The sequence below is a fragment of the Porites lutea genome, chromosome 9, assembly GCF_958299795.1.
Source record: "Porites lutea chromosome 9, jaPorLute2.1, whole genome shotgun sequence".
Taxonomy (NCBI): Eukaryota; Metazoa; Cnidaria; class Anthozoa; order Scleractinia; family Poritidae; genus Porites; species Porites lutea.
This window is the reverse complement of record NC_133209.1, coordinates 23686195-23708115: the sequence shown is the minus strand read 5'-3', so window position 1 is coordinate 23708115 and position 21921 is coordinate 23686195. Positions and strand designations below refer to the sequence as shown.

General features: G+C 40.3%; 1 pseudogene; it reads left to right on the top strand.

Annotated features, from left to right (window-relative positions):
* Positions 1-5927: 5927 nt before the first annotated feature.
* Positions 5928-16688, top strand: LOC140949071 (uncharacterized; annotated as a pseudogene).
* Positions 16689-21921: the final 5233 nt, after the last annotated feature.

The following is a 21921-nucleotide window of genomic DNA, read 5'->3' as shown; positions in this document are numbered from 1 at the left end:
TTACTGTTATCTTGTGACTAACTTTGTCAACCTTGATCAAAAAATTTTAAAATAATTTGATCTATGACATCTTTTGAGTGGAATTGTTGCCAAGCCACAGGTGACCTGACTCACCAGTCAGGCTCAAAACAATATTCTTTTAAGGTTTCAAAAAAAATATAATAATATAAAAACGCTGCGCCAATTCTGTTGTTCCAGAAAATAGAAATGCTCCCCCAAATGCAGGTTTTTTTTGTGTGTTTGATGCTCCACCAAGTCTTTGGAAATTTCACTTTGGCTTCAGGCTTTCTTTCAAACATTTTTTGCTTCAGACTCCTCGCCTCTCAGAGTTTTCAGTGATTGTGTGCATGGATATTTTCTGGAACAAAACAGTTAATATATGGAACGTTTGTAAATTATGGATGTGGTAGGCGGGAGTTACAGTGGAATCTCAGTACAGTGGAACCTCAGTATAACAAACCGTCTATATATAACAAAACCTCATTACAGCGAACTAATTTTGCCAGACCTTTGGTCCTTTGTTATATTGAAGTTTCACTATATAAATGAACTGCTAGTAGTCTGGGAAAATGTGTTCATAAACCCTTTAAGTCCCCCTATCAGCATACAAATTCTCTACACTGAACTCCTGACATTTTCTTAAACGATGTTGATAGTCAGCTTTGGTACTTAAACAAGGATGAGACGTGTAGAGCCACATTTCTTGCACTTTAAACTCAAATCAATTTTGCTTATTCAGTGATTTTGTTACAATTAGTTATGGTGAGTCCTGGGACTGATCTTGTGAAGAATCATGAGTCCCAGCCCCAGTTAAAACAAAACAAGGAGTCATACTTGGGCCTTTATGTAACCAGACGGACAATCTGGAGACAGACGCCAAAACTCTTATTACAGTTTACTGAAATTAAAATATAGTTTAAATATGCATCTTTGAGCAACAGCCTTAGAAATCACACAAACAGGATGTTCTACAAAAAAAACTTCAATTCGATCAATAGTTCTATGCATCCTAAGGGATGCATGCCATGAATTATTTTGCACCCTTGGAGATTTTTATGCCTCAGGGATGTAGGATGCAGAGGTAACAAAATCACTGCTTATTTTACTGGGGTCTTTGTTACATTTATGTCTCAGTTCATTACATGGGAGCTCCACTGTAATGTAAAGTGTGCCGAATGAAAAACTTATCTCCCATAATTGCTCTCCCTTCCTTTTCCTTTTCTCTCTTTTTCTCTCGCAACAGTCAAAAAGAAGAAGAGAGACTCTGGAATATGCACATTGTTCAACTACAGAATTTTATATCAGTATTCATTAACCCTTTAAACCCTAGGATCAAAATTGAAATTCTTATTTGTTGCCCCTATTCACTTCCTATAGGAGCAGTAGGGAGAAGTTGACAAAACATTAAGCAAATTCATCTTGTGTGATCATGTCCTTATTTCTCATGACCACTCTGTTTTACAAAGCATTGATATTACATGGAGAAATTTGATGCTGATCACTCTTAGGGCTTAAAGGGTTAACCCATATATTATGAAGAGTACCACAGATGAAGGTTCAAGGAAAGTCAAATCAGCCTTTTTCTTAAATCTTCAAGGAGTTGAAGCCCTGTAAAAAACACCTAAATGGTCGGGATCCATTGGACGAGTCAGGTCACAGGGGAACATCTACCAGATCTTGCATATCTGAGTGTCACCATTAGACAGTCCTTCCTCGAGTTTCATTGTGTAATCAGCAAACATAGAAAGTTGTAGTGGGAGAATTACTTCAATTATTATTGTTATTGTGTTTGGTCAATTGTTCTGATGTGTTATTGAACTATGCCATTTATTATGTCATAGCTGTTTTATTATAAGGTTGTATAGTTAGCTTTAACGTTTCACCGTTTATTTCATTATAACTTTTTAATTGTAATTAATTCGTGTTTTTATTATGGAATAATGTAATAATTTTATAGGTGGTCTTAATTTAGTTCTGTATTTCCAGTTAAAACTTAAGTAGTATTTTATTAGTACGATTTTTTAGACCTGCAAGAAAATGTTTTTTTTGAAGAAGCCACTTGTTGTAACTTATTAAACTGACAGTTGTATAGAAACTCGGATTTACTGTGTTGGCAGGGAAGATAGTTTTCTTTTCCTTTTTTTCTCTCTCTCTCTTTTTATATTGTATATTTTTTCTTTTTCTTTTCAATGTTTTTACATAATTTTGTTTCACAATAGAATGAGTGTTTGCGAACTGGGGGGTCAATAAATGTACAAGTGCAGAAATAAGCCATTGTCTTGTCTCGGGGCTCGACAAATTTTTGTCAAGCATCCGAAAAAAATCAATACAGCCGTCGATCATGTTGGAAGACGATGGGCCTGTGACCTTCGTTTTTTGTTCACGCTTTTTGCGCCAAATTTTAGGTGTTGTTGATGTTACTTTGATTGGCGTGCTTACTTGGTCTTGGAAGGTTCCCAACCCGAAATTTCTTAAAGGCAATTCAGTTCATGACTTTTAGTAGGGACAAGTTTTTGTTTTGTCACTTTACCGTTGTAAGGTTCTTGGTAGGCTTTTCCCTGCTCATCACCATTTTTCTCGCTAAGGGACTGGGAATGAGAATTTGCCCGTTTCAATAGCTCTCAGCCAACATTTTCCGACTAGCTACTGTAGACGATGTTACAAGTTTTGAGAAAGATGGCGGGCCGACAGCAAAACAGAAGTTGTGAAGAAAAAATTTGGTTATGTCTAAAGAATTTATGTATTAATTTTTTTATAAATTTCAGCCTGATAATGAGCATACGGATACAGTCAAAGCCCGCTTTACAGACACCCGGTGATAGTTTTAATACGACCTCATGACACGTCTCATTATTACGGACAGTTTGCTTTGTCCCAAGTAGGAAAGAAAGCCCTTCAATTCAACCCGCTTGATACGGACACCCCCTTAACGAATACAGACACTTTCTACGGTCCCCTCAGTGTCTGTATTTACATGAGTTAGCAGGTGAATGAAATAGAGAATTCTTGAAGAAATTCAAAGCCCGCAAAACTTCAGCTTCGCAACAAGATGTGCAATTCCTTGTTATTAACGTCCTTAAAAGGCGGTAATACGTACGGAAAACTAAAAAGCCCGCAACGGAACCATTTTAAGCGTCATTTGCATGCCCTGAGATTAGAAATCATGGTGATGAAGCTGGAGGTTTCATTTCTGGAACCCGGCCGTGTGTTTGTCGTAGCCTCGAAGCCGAAGGACGACGTATTCCCATGAATTCCACTTCCTCTCGTTTAACCGCAAACGAAAAGAGGGGAAGGACCAAAAGTGTCATTCAGTATGCAGGAAAAAGGTCACTGAAAGGTTGTGTTTGTTTAACCAGGTAAATTCAAAGGGGACCTCATAGTCTCACAAATGTCTCTAAAGTGAATCGCGACGTATCGACTGCTTGCTGTTGGTCCTCTTCAGTCGGAGATTGAGACCGAAGTACATTTTGCATCGCTTATGGTCGGAAGTCAGATGGGATGTGAACGGTGTACTTTGTCCGGGGGCGGGAAGGGTACTTGGGTTAATTTTTGCTGGGTATGTGCCGCTGGCCTCTCAGAGCCCCCACCCCATTATTAATAGTCTATTTTGTGGCCAGTTGTAGACCCAATCTTAGTCACTTTTGGGCAAATATGTAATTTTCGCGATCCCAACTTAGTCACTTTTTATTTATGTATCTACCTTATCAATCCTTTGTAATCTTTTTTAAATAAATTGAATGAAGAACCCTTCACTTTTCACCTACAGTACAAATATTCTGGTCAGTTTGCTAACCGTAAATATGAACTTTCTTACCCCAAAAATCCGAAAATGTGCGACCCCATTGTAGTCAATCCAGCCGTGAAAATCCGACCCCATCCAGCGGCACATCCCCAGCATAAGGAAGTGCCCCCCCCCGCCCCCCTCCCCCCTCTTCGGGGGTACTTTGCAAATAACTTTGTATCCACTGCTAGCAGTTGAAGAGAACAGCCAATGAACAGTTTCAACTACACCAATACGCCCGGTTTAGGCAAAGAGTACAGCACTGCTTATACAATATGGAACTCAGTCTGGCAGAAAATTTAAATGTGCCCACAGGGCTTAAATCGCCGTAAAAAATTTTACACTGCCGTCAATCAAGTCAAATTATTACTATGCTGATTACAACCCTTTAAAACTCAGAATATAATATTAGCCAATTACATTTTATGATGGAAAATGTCACGCAAACCGGAACTCTTACAAACAAGTCCGTTTAGCTTAACGTTTAGAAGTTGGTCTAGTCTGTTTGAAAACCATAAAAGCCTTAAATCAAGGAGCATGTCGTTGAAATTATTTAGCGAGTATTGGATGTAGTAGTAGCACTCATTTAATTATGCACCACGTGCTTTGAAGCTTGGCTTTACTTTGAATGTGAATTGTCACTCTGGATCGACTGCGGACACGCCCGAAAACGCAGGTAATCCGCTAATAATTAACAATACTTTGGAATACAACTTATTCTGAACATCTTCCGCTCCATTCCTATGTTTTCTCAAGGATTTGAATTTATCTTTTGAAACGTACTTGGTTTTATTACCAAAACAATCGATCAATATTGATATTTGGTCTTCGAGAATTGCATGTTACGCTTTTGTGCTTTTTCCTGTCTCGTGCCTCCATGGCCACCGACCTCAGTTACTGAGCATTCGTAAGTAACTTGCCAAATGCCCGAATTTTAGTAGATTTCATGGATTTTCTCTCACGTGGCCATGCTTGCAGAATAGACCTTGTCATCATGCGGTTTTCGACGCCATCTTGACGAGTAGGCAAACGCGTGAGAAATTACAGTGTTTGTATGAGAATCTAATGTCGAATAATTTCCGCACAACGGCTTTTCTGAAAAAAAAATATAAATTGTAAACTAAAGCTACAAAGCAAAGGCTTTTACTAAAAAATTTTGGGGTGTATCTGTGCTGAAATTTCTCCATAAGCTTGCTTTAGATTTTTCACATATTTGTCTTTAATTAATTTTTCTTACAGACAAATGTATAGAAAATCTTAAAAAGTGACTCTAGGTCTTGTAGCGCATGAAGGGCCTAAATTATTCGACATTAGATTCTCACTGAAACACTGTAATTTCTCACGCGTTTGCCTACTCGTCAAGATGGCGTCAATCTGTTATGTCTGATTGCAAGTTAAGATGAAAATTACTTACGGCTTTAAGCCAAGCTTTATCGTGGACTTTTGCCGGCTATATATAACGATGTAAAAATTTAAAAAAATAATTATAACAAACAGTAGGAAAGATTTAAGAAGATACTAGTGCTAGGAAATGATACAAAACGTCCAGAACAAGCGAAACAAAGACTTTTTATTAGCCCCAAGTTAGGGAATCCGGGAGATTTTTGCTTGTGGAATCTAGAATCCGGAAAATTTTTCTCGCGGAATCCGGAATCCTGGGCTCTAGAATCCGAAATACAGTTCAAGGAATCCCGATGCCACTAACGAGTGGAATCGAGATTCCAAGTTCCACTGGCAAAGAACTCGGAATCCATTACCTTGAATCCGGAGTAAGTGGCGTGGAATCCAGAATCCAAAAACTGTCTTGGATGTCATTTTATCGTAAAGGTAAGTTTACGAATGTAAATGTTTAGAAATGCTGGACGTCGTAAGGCGATATATTCTCAGTAACCACCATGCGTGAGTGTGGGGACGAGATAATTACTGAAAGACTGGCGATCTATTTAGTACAAGAGCTAGAATTGAAGACACCGGCCGGTTTTGTATGCCCTACTGGATAGAGGACCGCCATTCCTGCCGGTTCTTCCTTTGTGTTCTTAAGACGATCACGTGATCACGACAAATGTTATTTCGTTTGTCTTCTAAACGTTATGCGTCTTTTTTTGTTGCCTTTTATTTGCGCTGTTTTTGTGCAACCTGTACAGGAGAACACATACGTTTGGAACAACTTCCACATATTTGGGAAACCGCGATGGCAGGGGCACCTGAAGTAGAAGCGGGGACAGAAGTAGCCATGGATGTTCACATGTCGCTTACCACGCCTGTGTTTTCATTTTCATTTTCCGTCAAAATTGCTGATAAGTTGTTGGCAGCAGGGGCAATTGTTGGAGGTGTGACTCTGGCAGTGCTCGTTTCCCAACAGCCGGAACGCGTGGCGGATGCAGTGCGAAGCGTCTTGCAAGCACCAGGGCTAGCAGTTCAGAGCATTATGCCTGGTTCAATTTTGGTTACCCTCGAATGTAATAAAGTAAAAAGTTTTTTGTTACTCATAGAGAGGTTTGAAACAGGCATAGTAAAACAACAACTGGAAGAACAGTTTAAGAAACTTGGATTAGAAGGAGAAATTGAAGTGACCCTGGTAAATTCCCGTGAGTGGTACCAAGAAATTGACCAGATAAGGTAAAGTCATATTAGCTACCTTTGTTAGTCATGTTCATGCTTATGTAATTGTTTTTTTTTTTTGTTAAAATTACGTTTCATAATTTAATATAAAAGAAGCATAAATATTATGACATTGTTGAACTCTGAATGGGGTGGAGTGTTGTTTCAAGCAGGCCATTCGGACAGGTCAAATTGGAAAGGTGACGGGTGCTACATCAACTAAATAGAGCAATAAATAAGGCATGTTGTGACCCAATCAGATTAGAGAACTTTGTTACTGATACAATTAAACCTGTAACATAGAAATGTAAACTTTTTAACGATGCATACTCTTTTAAATAACAGGTTGTGTGTCGGAGTAGACGTTGGGGAAACTAATACTGATGCAGTAATCTTACTAAATAAGGAAATTCTGTGTTCAACAAAAGTTTTAACAACATGGGAAGTCACATCAGGTATCGTTAAAGCTATCAGCTCAGCAACGAAGCAGCTTCCAACAGCACTTCAAAAAAATCCTTCGAAGCATATCGCGAGGGTCAACATTGGAACAACCCATTTCGTGAACGCAATCGTCCAGAGAAAGAATCTAGCAAAAGTTGCTGTGTTAAGATTGTGTGCACAGGCGACAACAGCAATACCCCCTCTATGCGATTTTCCTGATGATTTGAAGAATGTGATTGGTGGAATGCACTTTTTCCTCAGTGGAGGGTATCAATATAATGGCACCTGCATAGCTGATGTTGACGAGGAAGAAGTGAAGACAACGATCGAGGAAGTAAAAAAAGCAGGTAGGAGTATTGATCAATAAAATTCATTTATACTATCAAGAAAACTACGAGAAGGAAACTAGGGCCAGTTGACGTCTGGCATCGTTACTAGGGACGCGCAGGTAAGCTATTGCCTTAATTTTCCCTGTCCATAGTAACAGTCTCTGAAGTCTTTGTGAAAGTTAACGTCTCGGTCCAGGGGCCTGTTTCTCGAAAGTCCCGATAACGTTTCAGCCCCGGAAAGCTGTTTTGTGTTTTTTGTGTTTGCAAGATGAATATTTAAATAATTTCAAAAATAGTACAATGAAAATATCCGTTAACGAAGCAAAATTGACTGGTTTGTAGGCCAGAAACTGTGTTACTATTCAAGAGGTTTTGATTTTAAAACTTGCCTTTTTTTCGGGTCAGTGTTCGAGAAACGAGCCACGGTCTCCTTGTCGTTTGTAATGTGGCGAATGGAGATGCACATCCACTAGCCTAACATCCAATTTACTTGACCATCGAAGAAGACCGAGCGAGCTGTCGAAACATCACAATCTTCCTTTATCTAACATGCCGGCTACATCGTAACCTGCGAAGCGCAGACGTACTTCTGGTCGTCGCTTTTCTCTCTCCGAGAAGCGACGACCGAAAATACGTCTGCGCTTCGCAGGCTAGCTACATCGCGAATAGACTACGAGTAGTCCCCCATTTTTCCTCAGAGATAGTAGAGCGGGCGAAACGCGAGCGCGCGTGAAAATCACCCCACGAGATAAAAGGCGACACGCGGCGGGAAGAGAGAAAAATTTTTCTCTCTCCCCGCCGCGTGTCGCCTTTTCTCGCGAGGGGTGATGTTGACGCGCGCTCGCGTTTCGCTCGCTGTAGTATCCCTGAGGAAAAATGGGGACTACTCGTAGTCTAGGGATTACCTGTCTGAAACTTAAAATTTCTAATTAAATTTGAATTTGAATCTTTTCATTCTATAAACACTAACGAAATATCAGGTAAGCCTCTCGCAGCAAAAAAGTGTTTAAGTGAAATGGTGTGGTATTTCATGCCTCCCTACGCTGGCTCTTTTAGAGGAGGCGTATTTCCGGAGGGAGGAGATACCATGCAAGGGCCTTCGCCGTTTTGAATTCCGAGAAATCCCTGGGGACGAGGTTGATACGCCTTTCATCCCCCTTAAACACCTGCGTTAGAGCCTAGGTTTTAATGTCACTGCTGTTACGTTTATATGACAAATGGAAAATATTACATGATATAAGTCGCTTGGAGATCCCAAATTTCTCTTCGAGTGTTGAGAAGTATTTCACTCGTTCGTGCATTTCAACACTCGACTAGAGAAAAATTGTTGATAAACATTGTTAATACCAATGGTTGCTATTTGATCTAGGTATCAACAATGTGGTCATCGTTGGAGTTTTTTCCCCTGTTTCTGGGAAACAAGAAGACCAAGTAGGCGCTATCATCAAATCAGTTTGTCCAGACATGAGTATGACCCTCTCCCACGAAGTTGGCCTCATCGGACTTCTAGAGCGAGAGAATGCAGCTGTACTCAATGAGAGTCTGAAGCCACTTTGTCATCGAACAGTAAAAGCATTCTGTGGCGCTTTGAATAAACTTGGTTTAAAGTGCCCTTTGTATTTGACCCAGAATGACGGAACTATAATAAGGTATAATACGAAATTGGGTTTTCTGTTTATCTGGTCTTGAAATGAAACATGCATAAGAACACAAGAAAAACTTCTTCAACGGTACAACTTTCTGCCGATTAATTTTTAAATGTTCAACTATACCTAATTTATATACAGTGTTGCTGAGTATGCCTACGTGCATGGTTTACAACTTTTTCAATTAATTCAGTTTTCTGAGCACTCTTGTTGAGAAAGTTGCCGCAATAGCAACTTTAAGAACTCGGCAAAGTTAGTTTCAATTTATCTCTGGAGATCACTGAAATTCTTTTGTTTCTTTCGTTTTACTAGATTTTTACTGGCAAGCTAGTGAGAAAACCTAATGTACGTATTTATTAAGTGCCCGTTTAAACGTGCAGGTCCCCTGAACACTTGGTCGTCTGTAAATTCTTCTCCTTAAAGTTTGTTTCTTGAATCTTTGTTTCGCAGTGTAGAGCGGATTAGACATCTCCCAGTTTATACGTTTGCATCAGGTCCGACGAACAGTATGCGAGGAGCTGCCTTTCTCTCTGGAACCAAAGACGCAATAGTAATAGACATCGGAGGAACAACCACTGATGTAGGATTGATCAAAGGCGGATTTCCAAAGCAAGCGTCTACCAGAGTTAAGGTGAAGCGAAATCTAGGCCATGCTTTACATTCAGGATAACTTGTCATTATTGTAGGCTCAAAAGGACTAAGAGATGCATTTTATGGCTGTGAAAAGTCGAAAAAACGTTCTGGTTAGAGGTTTATTCATATCTTAAAGATAGCACATTTACAGCAGTTACTGACTGTAATTAAAAGGGATGAAATGTTCTAAACAAGGTACGTAAAAGGAGTACCATTTTCAAACAGAAGTTATACGATAGGGGTACTGTCTCTGCCAAAACTGGTATATAAAAGGGTATGAGGTTAGACCTAGGGGGAGCCTCTTGGTATAAAATTTTACTGAGTACCCCTGGGGCTTGTATTGGCGGTCTTAGTACTTCAGTTCTTATAGCACCTGGCCTTACTTTTTTTCTATGAACTAACTTATGTTCCTTGGTAAATCATTTTTACTGTGACCTTATGAACACAGATCGGAGGAGTGAGCACAAATTTCCGGATGCCTGATGTACTAAGCATACAACTTGGAGGTGGATCAGTAGTGCAGAAAAATGTTAGTATCCTCAGTGTGGGTATAATTTTTCTAGCGAAAATTCTCAAAAGCAATCATCTCCTTTGCGAACAACCTTACAAAACTGTTTTTATTGGCCATTTTCATACTGCAGGACTTGGAAGATACATGTCTCAAACGTTAACCTACTTGCAAAGGTCTGCAAACGGAAGCAACAATTCCCAACATTGTTGGGCCAACATTATTAGGAGTTGTTGCGTCAGTGTTGGCAGTGGTGTGCAAACAATGCAACAACTCCCAACAATGTTGGGACCTGTAGTGCATCGTGGGAAGGATACAACCTGTAAGACTTTGGAGACTGGCATGTGTAATGCGCGTGCGTGGCCTTAACAATTTATTGGGAGAGATGTGCAAACGTATCCAACATTGTTGCCCTACGCTTCGGCGATTATAGAACAAAAGAAATTTTGGGAGTTCTTGGCTGAAGAGTTTCACCGGTTTAAAACTTTGCGCAACAACACGCAACACTACATGCAACTGGGTGTAAATATGGTCGCAACATGTAATCCGTTTGCACGGGGCTTTAGAAGTACAGTTACGGAAAATATATAAGGCAGATAAATCTCTTAAAGTAACGTCATTTTGTTATAAATGGCCATAGGTGCATCTTTTGTCTAAAACCGATGATTATTCGATTTTCCGTTTTTCTCAAACACTTACTGAAGCCTATTGAAAAGGGAGCGGGAATGCAGGATCAGGACCCCCCCCCCCCCCCCTTCCAATTTAAGCACTCATTTTATTTGTGCTTGGGAGACCACTTGGGGGAGGGGGGTACTCCTGGGAATTCTTGGTGGCGGTTCTCCAAATCCTGACACTATTTCAGACCAAAAAAAGTCATTTTTTTAAGCCCGTTTTTAAACCTGGCCATTAAGACATTATGTCATCGTTACTTAGATTAGTATTAGAACAGCAACAAACAAGATTTCTTAAAATCCATTTCGAATTCGCATATTTCTCTTTCTTACTCATTTGAAATTGAAACAATAAATACGTTAGTACACGCGCGTAATTTCCTTGAAACAATACCCGTTTTCAGACCAAAACGGCGCAAAAACGCTACCCTTTGGGGCGGCCGCACACCTATATGGCTCATATGGGGAGCTACGACCCCTACCCTCCCCCCCCCCGGATGACCATTGGAATGTGCTTGAGTTTCTGTATTATCCATATGTCACTAGGGTGAAATAACAGTTGGTCCTAGAAGTGTTGGGTACAAGTTGACTTCTGAAGCCCTTGTTTTTGAAGGAGGAAAGACTATGACTTCCACTGATATAGCTGTCGCTTCTGGTTTTTGTGATGACATTGGAAACAAAGAAAGAGTGAAGCACATTCCTGAAGAAGTTAGGACTGGATCACTGAAATTTATCAAAAAGAAAATTGAAGCAGCAATAGATCGGGTTAAGGTACTCTTTGACGTTTAATATTTGGAATATAAATATTTGGGATAAGTCTAATTTAGCTTCTTTGTTTTTCTTAATCCGCAAGTCAATGTATAAATGCGCATAAAACGGCAGAAGAGGGTTTGGAATTATGGTCATTGAAAAGTTGTTTTTCAGTCAACATTTAATCAGAATCATGAAATTTACTCATAAGATCAAGTTGTTAACCTGACATACTAGATATTTGGCAACACAAGCTGCGCCTCCCCTTTTCGTCGTATTACCTCGTCTGTAATCTAGCCGGTCAGAGGGGAAGATTAAATTATTTATTTTCTTATCCTTTTTTTAACAGATAAGCAAGGACGATCAGTTAGTTATACTTGTTGGAGGAGGTAGCATTCTTGCAAATCCAGAGAAGTCACAAACTTTGAAAGGCGCTTCCAAAGTTGTTTGTCCCGAGTATTATCAGGTATTTTTGCGCGTCAGATCGCACACAGCCTTACCGAGCTAATAATTACTTTCTATTCTTTATTATAGTGACAACTTGTGAAACTTATCGTGTCGAATTTGCGTGCCAAGTCTTCTTAATTTAGCCGGTATCGAAATATTGCAAAGCGTTGAACAGGATTATCTATGTTCTGATACTCTCAATGCGAGCAGAAGCTGATTCTGAGCGCAATTCGTAAAAGTGTAACCCTGAAGATCAGAGGATCGAGACTTCCAGTGACGGTGTCACGAAAAGTCGGCCGTTCCAGATTTAGGCTGGTCAGGCTAGTCCAAGGAAAAAATGCCCAAAAGGCATGTGACAGCGAAGTGAATTCTTTTCAGTTTGCCCTTTTTGCTCATTTTATCCAGGTTGCAAATGCTGTTGGTGCTGCCTTAAGCGAAGTCAGTGGAACCTTTGATCAGGTAATTTCCATGGACAACACAACTCGTGAAGATGCAAGGACTTATGCCGAGAAAGAAGCAAAAAGAAAAGCTGTCGAAGCAGGAGCTGACGAGAAAACCTTAGAAGTGATCGATGTGGTAGAAGTTCCTCTCGCCTACCTGCCTGGAAATGCTGTGCGTTATTATTTGAAGGTGATTGGAGATCTGACAGAGATTGACAACAGCAACAGTCCAGAGGCATTCTCAGGTACCGTAAAATTTCTTAAAGAAAGAGCGAGGAATTAGCTACCTTTAAGGCTCGCTACCCAGGAGCAGACTGCTTTGTTTCAATGTTGCTTTATAAAACTGCCACGACCAGCAGACAGGTCTAATAACCAGTAATCTTAACTTCCTCTGACGAGGAAGTATCAATGCAAACTTTTTATTTAAGAGTGAATCCTAACGGATGAATTTTAATGTATTCTGAGTTCTTGTACACATCTATATGACTGACACGTTTACTTGGACAGTTTACTGTGGTCTTTTTCGTGGGTGCTAAAAACCAAAGTGTCTCTTAAACTCTTGCAGGCGGGGAATTAAGCAAAGTGGAACTAACCGATGAGCCCTCTTCTTTCGAGCAAGCCCCTGTTTCTTCAGATCGGCTCTTTGACCAGGGAGACACCATTGTCTTTACAGAACCCTATATAGATCCTGCAACTGGGGACTGGATACTAAACAAATTTGATATCGAATGCATTTCCATTGGAGCAGGTATGTTGGGATGTGGTGGAGGTGGAAGTCCATACCTTGGCAGATTAAGGACTTTGGAACTGCTCAAGGCCGGAAAAGAAATCCGCATTATTCACCCTAACAAGTAAGCTAAATATAATGCAAAGAAAGGATGAAGATTTCCCGTGTACTTTACTGACAGACTTGACTGGCTGGTAGTGCTATAAAGTGGTACATTCTCTACATGGAAATACAGTGGAACTTGAAATTTCCTTTAGGACACCTCCATTCAGGGGACACAAAATTTGGTCCTGGAAAAATGTTCACATAATCTTGTATCTTTTACCTCTATTAAAGGGACACCTCTATTCAGAAGACACCTTAGCACTCAAAACGTGACTGATCACAAGAGGGTTGATAACACTTAGGTGTACACTAATCGCAATGATTTCAGCTATCACAAACTGAACTATCTCACTTAAATCAATGTACAACACTTGTGGAAATTCAACATACAATATCGGAGAGATAAGTTCATCATGGTTCAGTTTATACATCACTGATCAAGCTGCGGTATAATTACATGCAGCTATTCTGAGGCAGAATATATAAAAAATATATTGCCTTTGTTAATTGCTAATCCTTAACAATTCCAAGCCCAACTTCCATTCACGGGACATCTCTATTCAGGGTACACCTCCCTCCTCGGTCCGGGTTTCCCCTGAATAGAGGTCCCACTGTACTAACCCCCCCCCCCCCCTCCCCCGGTACTAACCTTTCTCCGTCCCAGCAGCCGTTTTAATTTTATTGCTATTTTTTCCTTTAGACTGGGATCATCTCCTAGTTTGACTGGTCCTGTGGGACTAACAGCTTTAATGGGTGCACCAATGATCGATCTTGAGAAGTTGTTCAGTGGTCGGGAAAGTAATTCAGCCCTGGAGGCAGTTCAAACGATTTTGTTTAATGGTGATAACGTTAAAGAGAAAACTGTTACTGATGGAATTAGGATAACCGAGGATGTACAGCTTTTAGAGAAAGCGCAGGTATTGCTACTAATTGTGTTTCAGTTAATAAGACTGTAAACGTTACTTTGTATTCGGACAAGTAAAAAAAGCACTTTTATTTGAGTGTCAAGGTATTCATATAGCACGAAAGTACTAATCGGGGACACTATTCTTACGTCTCCAACTGGAGACGGGACCGCCATTTATGGTGGTCATCCGAGCCACGCGAAGGTCTAGCTGCTTGCAGTGCAAAGGGAGTACCTTTATTTCTCAGTCCAGCCCCGGGAATCGAACCCGTGACCTCCCGCTCTGCAGTCAAGTGATCTACGGACTGAGCTAATCCAGCTGCGATCAATTAGTTTTAATTCCGTGTGGACAGAAGGTTGATTTGTATTTAAAAACTATTATGTGCAGTTTCGAACTATATCCGGATTCGTGTGGACCCGCACCTTGTGAATGAATAGACGTGTGGCCTGGCTCTCCAGGCTTGAGCAGATTATGCAATGAGCTAGTAAACCAGAGTTGACCGCTTAAAGATCCATATGTAGGAGAGGATGCTAGAAATTTCTTTCGGTGTCGTCGCTAATTTCCCGTTACAATAGAGAGAGAAATTCTCACTCATTATCTTCAAAAGTTAACTTTCTGTATTATTTTGTATCCCAAGCCATCTCAACCACACAAAACGATAGTAGCAGTAGTATGTGGTGACGTTGGTGGAATAAATTCCATGGAACCCCTGGCAATCGGAGCAGAGCGAGGACTTCCCATTGTAGACGCTGATGGAGTCGGAAGAGTTTTCCCAGAATTGCAAATGTTTCTGCCGTTTGTTTATGGGAGTCCGCCGTACCCTGCGGCCATTGGAGACGAAAAAGGAAATGTTATTGCTGTGACCTTTGCTAACTCCCCTAAATGTTTGGAGGACTTTTTCAGAGAGAAAACGATTGAAATGGGGTTAAGTATATAGCAGTTCATGCTTACATTCTGCCGTGAGACAATAATGAGACAGAGATCGAGGGAAACGCCCAGTCTAGTCCTTAGAGGTCCGCAAACTTTTATTCAGTGTTGTCAAGAGTGAGTAATAGAACATTATGCCCTCTTGGTATGTCGCATTGAACTTAATGCGTGAACTTAATGACATTTGAAACAATCGATTAAAATGTGCAAACGTCGCAGTCGCCGACTTCCGCTCAATTACAACCTCCTGAAATTCACATATCCCGGCCAACGCCCTAAGATTCCGTCTCTGTCCAATCATTGCTGTCTTGATTCTGGTTATCAATTGAAAGCCTCAAGTTTTACTGCATTTACAAGAAATCAAGAAAAGATTTGATACAAGTATCAATAACCAGGTTCCTGGGGGGCTAATAGGGGCTCAAAACTATGAATTAATAAATTTTGTTTGCCCTACGGGCTTAAGTCTTCTTCAGCCCCTCGTTGAGCACAAATTAAACCCAAACTGTCCTATTAAATTCATATTCCGGCCAACTCTGGGACTCATTTTGGCTTCGGTTCAAATTATCCCTTGAAAACTGGACTTAAATATTGATCCTAATCAAGATAGCCAAATTTCACTCATTGTGTACTTTTTTTACTTGCCGAAATAATCCAATTCCGCACTGACTCAATTCATTTGATATTGATAACTAATGCAATACTGTACTTTGACTTATTTAAAGTGGCAATAACCTGTTTTCTGTTTCTTCTCGTAGTTGTGCTTCTGGCTTCGCTGTTGTTCTTGACTGGAAAGATGTGAAAGAAAAGTGTGTCCCGTATTCGCTTAGTAGAGTATGGCGGCTGGGAAACTCTGTACTTCGCGCAAAACACAAAAAGGTATCCCCTGTGAGCAGCATCCTTCAACATGAGAATGGAAAAGTGTTGATCGTAGGAAAGGTTTGTAACTCTGTAACAATCATCGTCATGACAACGAATAACTGAGCTCTTCGCGTTCTAAAAATTACATCACACTCGCATTCACACCAAAGCTTAAACACGTTTACAAGCTGTTTAGTTAAACAAGGTTTAAAATTGTCTTTTTTTTCTCTATGAAAGCTGCTTACTAACTTTTGGCTATTGCAAATAATGTACAAATTGCAGACAATGTTAAACGGTTTTTTTGAATCTTGTGTAAACATCTGCGTTCCAGTTTTCTATTTAAATATGTTTTTCATTTATGAAACCTGGGTTAATTAAATATATTTAGTTGGTGTGAATGATGCAACGTTTGTTATTTAATGTAGAAAGCTATGGTGTATCCAGCTCTAGTTTTCCTATAAAAGTTGCCGCTAACAGGAGAAATTCTTTAATGCTTTGTGCTAAGCCAGGTTGTTGTTTTTAGATCGCTGATATCCATCGTGCGACGGAAGGAGGGTTTAACAAAGGAAGCTTAATAATCGAGGGCTCAGCGAGATTCAGTGGCATAAAACTCAACATCGAGTTTCAGAACGAGAACTACGTGGCTTTCATCCTCAGATCTGATGGATCTAAAGACGTTTTGGCCACTGTTCCTGATCTCATCTCTTTAGTTGATGAAGACACAGGTCAACCGATCATAACAGAGGAAGTTCGCTATGGTTTGCGAGTGGCTGCCATTGCCTCCCCCTGCTTTCCACTGTGGACAACCCCGCAAGGATTAGCAACAGTTGGGCCTGCGGTGTTTGGATATCAAGATGTTGTTTACAATCCTGTCAATGTGCATAAGAAGCACCCTCCCATACCAGCAGCTAGAAATTAAGCATTAGGTTTTTTATTTCTTTTACGGCTTCACGGCAATTGTGGTTAGTATACAAAGTACTCATTAAAGACTTTTGAGATAAAGATTTGACCATCCCACCGTAAACACCAAATCGCAGTTTGCGATAAGTGGTTTCATAAATACTTATCATTTATATTGCGCGAATTAACATAAAAAATATGATTAAATGCGCATTTCACGTTACACGTCGACTTCAGATTCCAGAGTGGTTGCTCGCGGCTGCCACGTTCGTTTTCATTCATTCCGGTTCAATTCTATTTTAGCTGAGAAATTGCCTTCAAAATTGAAAAAGACTGATAATGCAACAAGCGAAAGAGTTCTAGAAAGTAATATTTCCTCTCCGAGACGTGGGAGGCTTTAGGGTGCAAAAAACCTTGCGGTAAATGACTTCCCTCTAGAGCGTGGTCTAGCCCTAAAAACGTGGATAACAGTCACTGTGGATAACCGAGTGCTCTTTCGCGGTTTCCCCCAACACACACATATATATATATTCAGTGGATAGTAATTTATTCGTTGGAAAGCGCTATCCAAGTTTTGAACAACTGAACCTTGGGTGGCACTTATATCTTGGAAGCGACGCCGACTTTACAGAATAAAATCCAATGTATAAGATAGTTTATAAAATATCTAAAGGCCGGTTTACACGCTACGATTTGTCGGCCCGATCTGTCGGCCCGACAGTGTCGGAGCGCAAATCGTACGTGTATTTTGACACCCGATTTACGGCCGATTCGTGAAAACGAAAATCGGCCCGATTCAGAAAATCTGTTGCAGTGCAACAGATTTTTGTGTAGTCGGGCCGACACTTTCAAAGAAGCCGACATGTCGATCAAAATTTTGAGCAGAGAGCATGCGTATAAATCAGAAGCAATCAAAATGGCGGACAAGAAGACTCCGAAGAGGCCAAAGTCGCGCAGTTTCCAAGAGGAAGAAATCTCCCTTCTGATAAGTGAATGGTTTAAATATCCGTGTCTATTTGACAAGGGGAGTAAAGATTACAAAGACAAGAATAAAAGAGAGATTGCGAGAACTCATATAGCCAGATCACTGAATGAACAACTTGGATTTGACAAAGAGGTCGACAGCACCAAAGCAATCACCTTCAGTTCTGCCATAAGTTGGTGAAATGCCCCGGCTTCAGTTCGATGCCAATTTTTCACCCAAGCACATCGTGTTTTTCTTTTTCGTCTCTTTTTGTTTCTTAATAATGCTGCAGCGAGTAACAGCAGTGACGTTGTTGCTGCTGCTAATGATGAATAAAGCGCCCATAAATTGTGATAGTCAGCCATTTTTTTCCTGAGAGCAACATTCAGTGCGCATGCGGATTAAAAACACCGCTTTAAGAAAGAACGAGGGCTACAAAACATTCTTCAAGTCGGGCCTTTGGATCGGGTGTTAAAATACACGTACGATTTGCGCTCCGACACTGTCGGGCCGACAGATCGGGCCGACAAATCGTAGCGTGTAAACCGGCCTTAACGAAAGATAGTACGAGCGTTCTGATTGGTTTAAAACTTATGGTTTATTGTGCTGGTTAACTCGTAGTTTTACTTAAAGTTATTTGTAAAAGCAATAGACACTCTATAGGTAGAGCGTGGGCTATCATGCCGGTAAACCCACAGAAAGTGTGGTCTGTTGCTAAAATAAGGGGGTGTTTACATGAGAAAACTCGCACCGGCGCGAGTTTCATACCAGGATGACTTTTTGATTTCGTATCGCGTTTACATGATGACTGGACAATTTCATATCTCGTTATTTGAACGTACACCTCATGTTGATAAATACAAGTGCGATTCAAAATCGCAAACATTACGCATGCGCTACCCATTCCAGTCTACCGGCAACGATTTCACACCGAAACGGGTGGTTGTTTAGCGTTTAAGTGATACCCTTGCGAGATTTCGTAACGGAGTGAAATTCTCGCCCCGGTACAAGAACCGGGCTAACCTCACACCGGGGTAACTCGCGCCGGCATGACATTTTGTGGTGGTATCATGAATATAGAGCCATGAAAGGGGACCGTAGTGAACTCGCTTCGCGGCGAAAGTCGCCCCGGTGTCATGTAAACACCCTCTAAGATATATATAGACGTGACGACAGTGATAAGGGCGGGCGCAGATCTGAAAAAAATTCTTGACCAATAGCGGAACGGCAAATTGAGCCCCGGAACTTAGGTTCAGTCCTTTCCGCTCACTTACCACTGAGCTAATCTGCCTATCAACTGGTTCATGATTGTGCTCTAATTATTACATACGGCTATATAACCACGGGGTCTTTCTAATTTTTGCTCTAGTACAACATAATGATGTCCAATTGTAAAATCATCTATTGTGTAACAGTTTCCATTATATCATTGATGAAGTAAATATACATATGTCTCTTCAGGCCTTCATATCGTTCACTTTAATTTAGTTCAGGTCTGTGCTTTGTAAACCTGTCACTTCCTGACGCCCAAGACATGAACGGCACTTGACGACGAACGGACGAAAGCAATTCTTAAGCGCTTGTCGGTAGTTTTTGCTAAAAATAAAAAGGATGACTGGATTGGCAACAGTGCTTAGCAGTGCAGGCAGGTAAAGACATGTGATTACAAGGATTTCTTGCGAATCTCTTCTCAAAACGTGTTCAAAAAACACAAAAAAGATGATCGAGAGGTAATAAAGTGTCCAACATGCGAAAAAAATGACATTGATCGCGATCAACGTTTTGATTATTTTTCGATTCTGTTGATGTCTTCTTGCAGAATTGCTGAGATTAGGGTTCGGCACGCCTTGTGTTGTTGTTCTCAGAGCTTTCATGATGCGAGAATTAAGGATAACGATGACAATAAGGGGGATTATGAAAAGCAGAACAATTCCCATAAAAGTATAAACAGCGTGTAAGAGTTTACTTCCCATTGTGCAAATCAATGGTCCATCCAGTTCTTGTGCTCTCTTGTAATAATGCAAAAACGGGGCGAGCATTCCCATTGGTATTATCCAAGACGCAAGAATGAAAGCCGTTCGCATCTTTCCAGTAATCAGAATCACCTTCATAGGATACACGATAGCTATGTATCTGTCCACCGTCATTAACACAAGGCTTTCAATGGAAACTGAATAGGAGACATTTGCAATGTACCTCCCAAATTTACACTGAAAGGAGGACACTGAACCTCCAAGAACAAATAGCCTGCTGCTTGCGTACAGCGCTAGATCAACGGCAACAAAGAGAAGATCCGATACTGCCATGCTAGTGATATAACTGTTGGTACTGTTGCGAAGGCTCAGCGTTTTGACGAAAGAAGTAATCACAAGGATATTGCCAATCGCAGATACCAACATGGCGACAGAGGATACAAATGAAAGCACCACTTTGAACGAATAAGGCACTAGCAAGATTTCATTGTAGTGATGATTGCGCGAAATGTTTGAGTAGTTCATTTCGACGGACTTTTTAGGTGTTAAGGTGACAAGCAGAAATTTCGTCTAGTTTTTCGGTATCCGTCGCATTTAACTTCGGAATTGAAGCTCAAAAGAAAACCGAGTTAAGCTTGAAAAAGTAATATATAGCCAGAGAAAATAACATCCCGTTTCGAAACACATACAAATACAGAAGGCCGACAAACGGCCTCTATTTGTTTTATTGTCTATCTCTGAACAAACATGATAATGGTCACCTTGGCAAATTGAATAGAATCACAGAAAACTTCGGGTTTGTTATCTTTTTAAAAGGTGTCAAATAAATATAAATTCGTTTTCTGACTTGAACTGAAGTTTTCGCTCTTTATCGAATAGTAAATTTGCATATATATTTAGAAAAAGGAAAATATTATCTGGGAAAAAATCTCAAGTTCTTTTAATTTTGTTCTTTTCAAACCAAACAGGTGTTGGTTTTTTCCTTGTTGATTTTACTAATTGCATGACAATCATTACATGCCATAGTTAGTGGGCAAAAAACAATCATGATGTTGTTCCTCTGACTTAATTCTCAAAACTTATAGATTAAACCAATTCTGGGTGCTGAGTTGTTTAGTACTTTCAAAGTTTTTCTTTTATGTGCATATAGAGTTGTTTGTTCATTTTACCAGGTATTTAAACACAATACCAAGAACAGTTTCTAGGCAAAAAATAGGATTTTTCTCCTGATACAGGCGCTTTAATGATATTTGCTTCATGACAGGATTAATATAGTGACTCAAGGCAACAAGCAATTGGTTCATGGTATAAATTAAGCGTACAATAAACGCGGTCGGGTTGGAAGCTCATTGTCCTCTCCTAGCGACTCATCTATCTACAAAAAAAAACGTTGTAAAGTAAGTTTCATGTGGCGGTTGAGTTTTTTTTTCGTGGGGCCAAAAAAAAAATTTTATTTTGGAGCTTTCGCTTCTATCTTCCATAATTTAAGATTTTTTTATATTCATTTAACTAATGAAGCCAAAGCTCCGAACACACATTTTTTATTCGCTCCGAGGACAAGAATTAATATAACCCCTTGGATAAAAATTGAGCTTTCCGCTTATATTTCAGGTTCTTTCCTTCCCGAAGATTAAAAGTTTCTACCCTTATTCCCACAATGTTTCCTTTGGTAAATTATGTCAAAATCAGTAGCTACGGAAACGAGATATAAAATGATTAGAGGCCGTCACATTGGTGGCGCGAAATCTGCTTAAAATCTTCCAACCTCGTTCCCAGGTTCTCTCTCCTACCCTTCGAGCCGTAGGGACTGGTAGGAGAGAACCCTGGGAACCAGGTTGCAACTCTTCCTTTCCATCCTCCTTGTTTTCCTTTAAAGCAATTGATTCTCACTTTTATTTTTCACAGAAAAAAGTGTGAACAGTAATGTCAATGTCGAAGTTTTCTCTTGCACTAATAACTATGCTCGACTTGAAGTCGTCAAATAGGTGTCTAATCCGGCGCAGAACCTTAAATGACTTCACCCTTGGACGTACACGCAAATTCATACCCCCATTTCATTTCGTCGTCGTTGCACAACTGCGAAATGAAACTTCCTTATTTCAGGCACGCGCTTGCTTTATGGAGTAGGTAAAAATAACACAAAAATTTTCTTTTCCTAAACTTAGGGCCTGTTTATTTACATGGAGGTGGGGTGAGGTAACCCGCTTAGGTGGTGTAATCCGACCGTCCATATATGGTCACCCCACCTATCATGTAAACGTGATCAAATTAAAATGCATCCATGAAAGATTATTCCTCGTGAAGCCCCTCCCCGC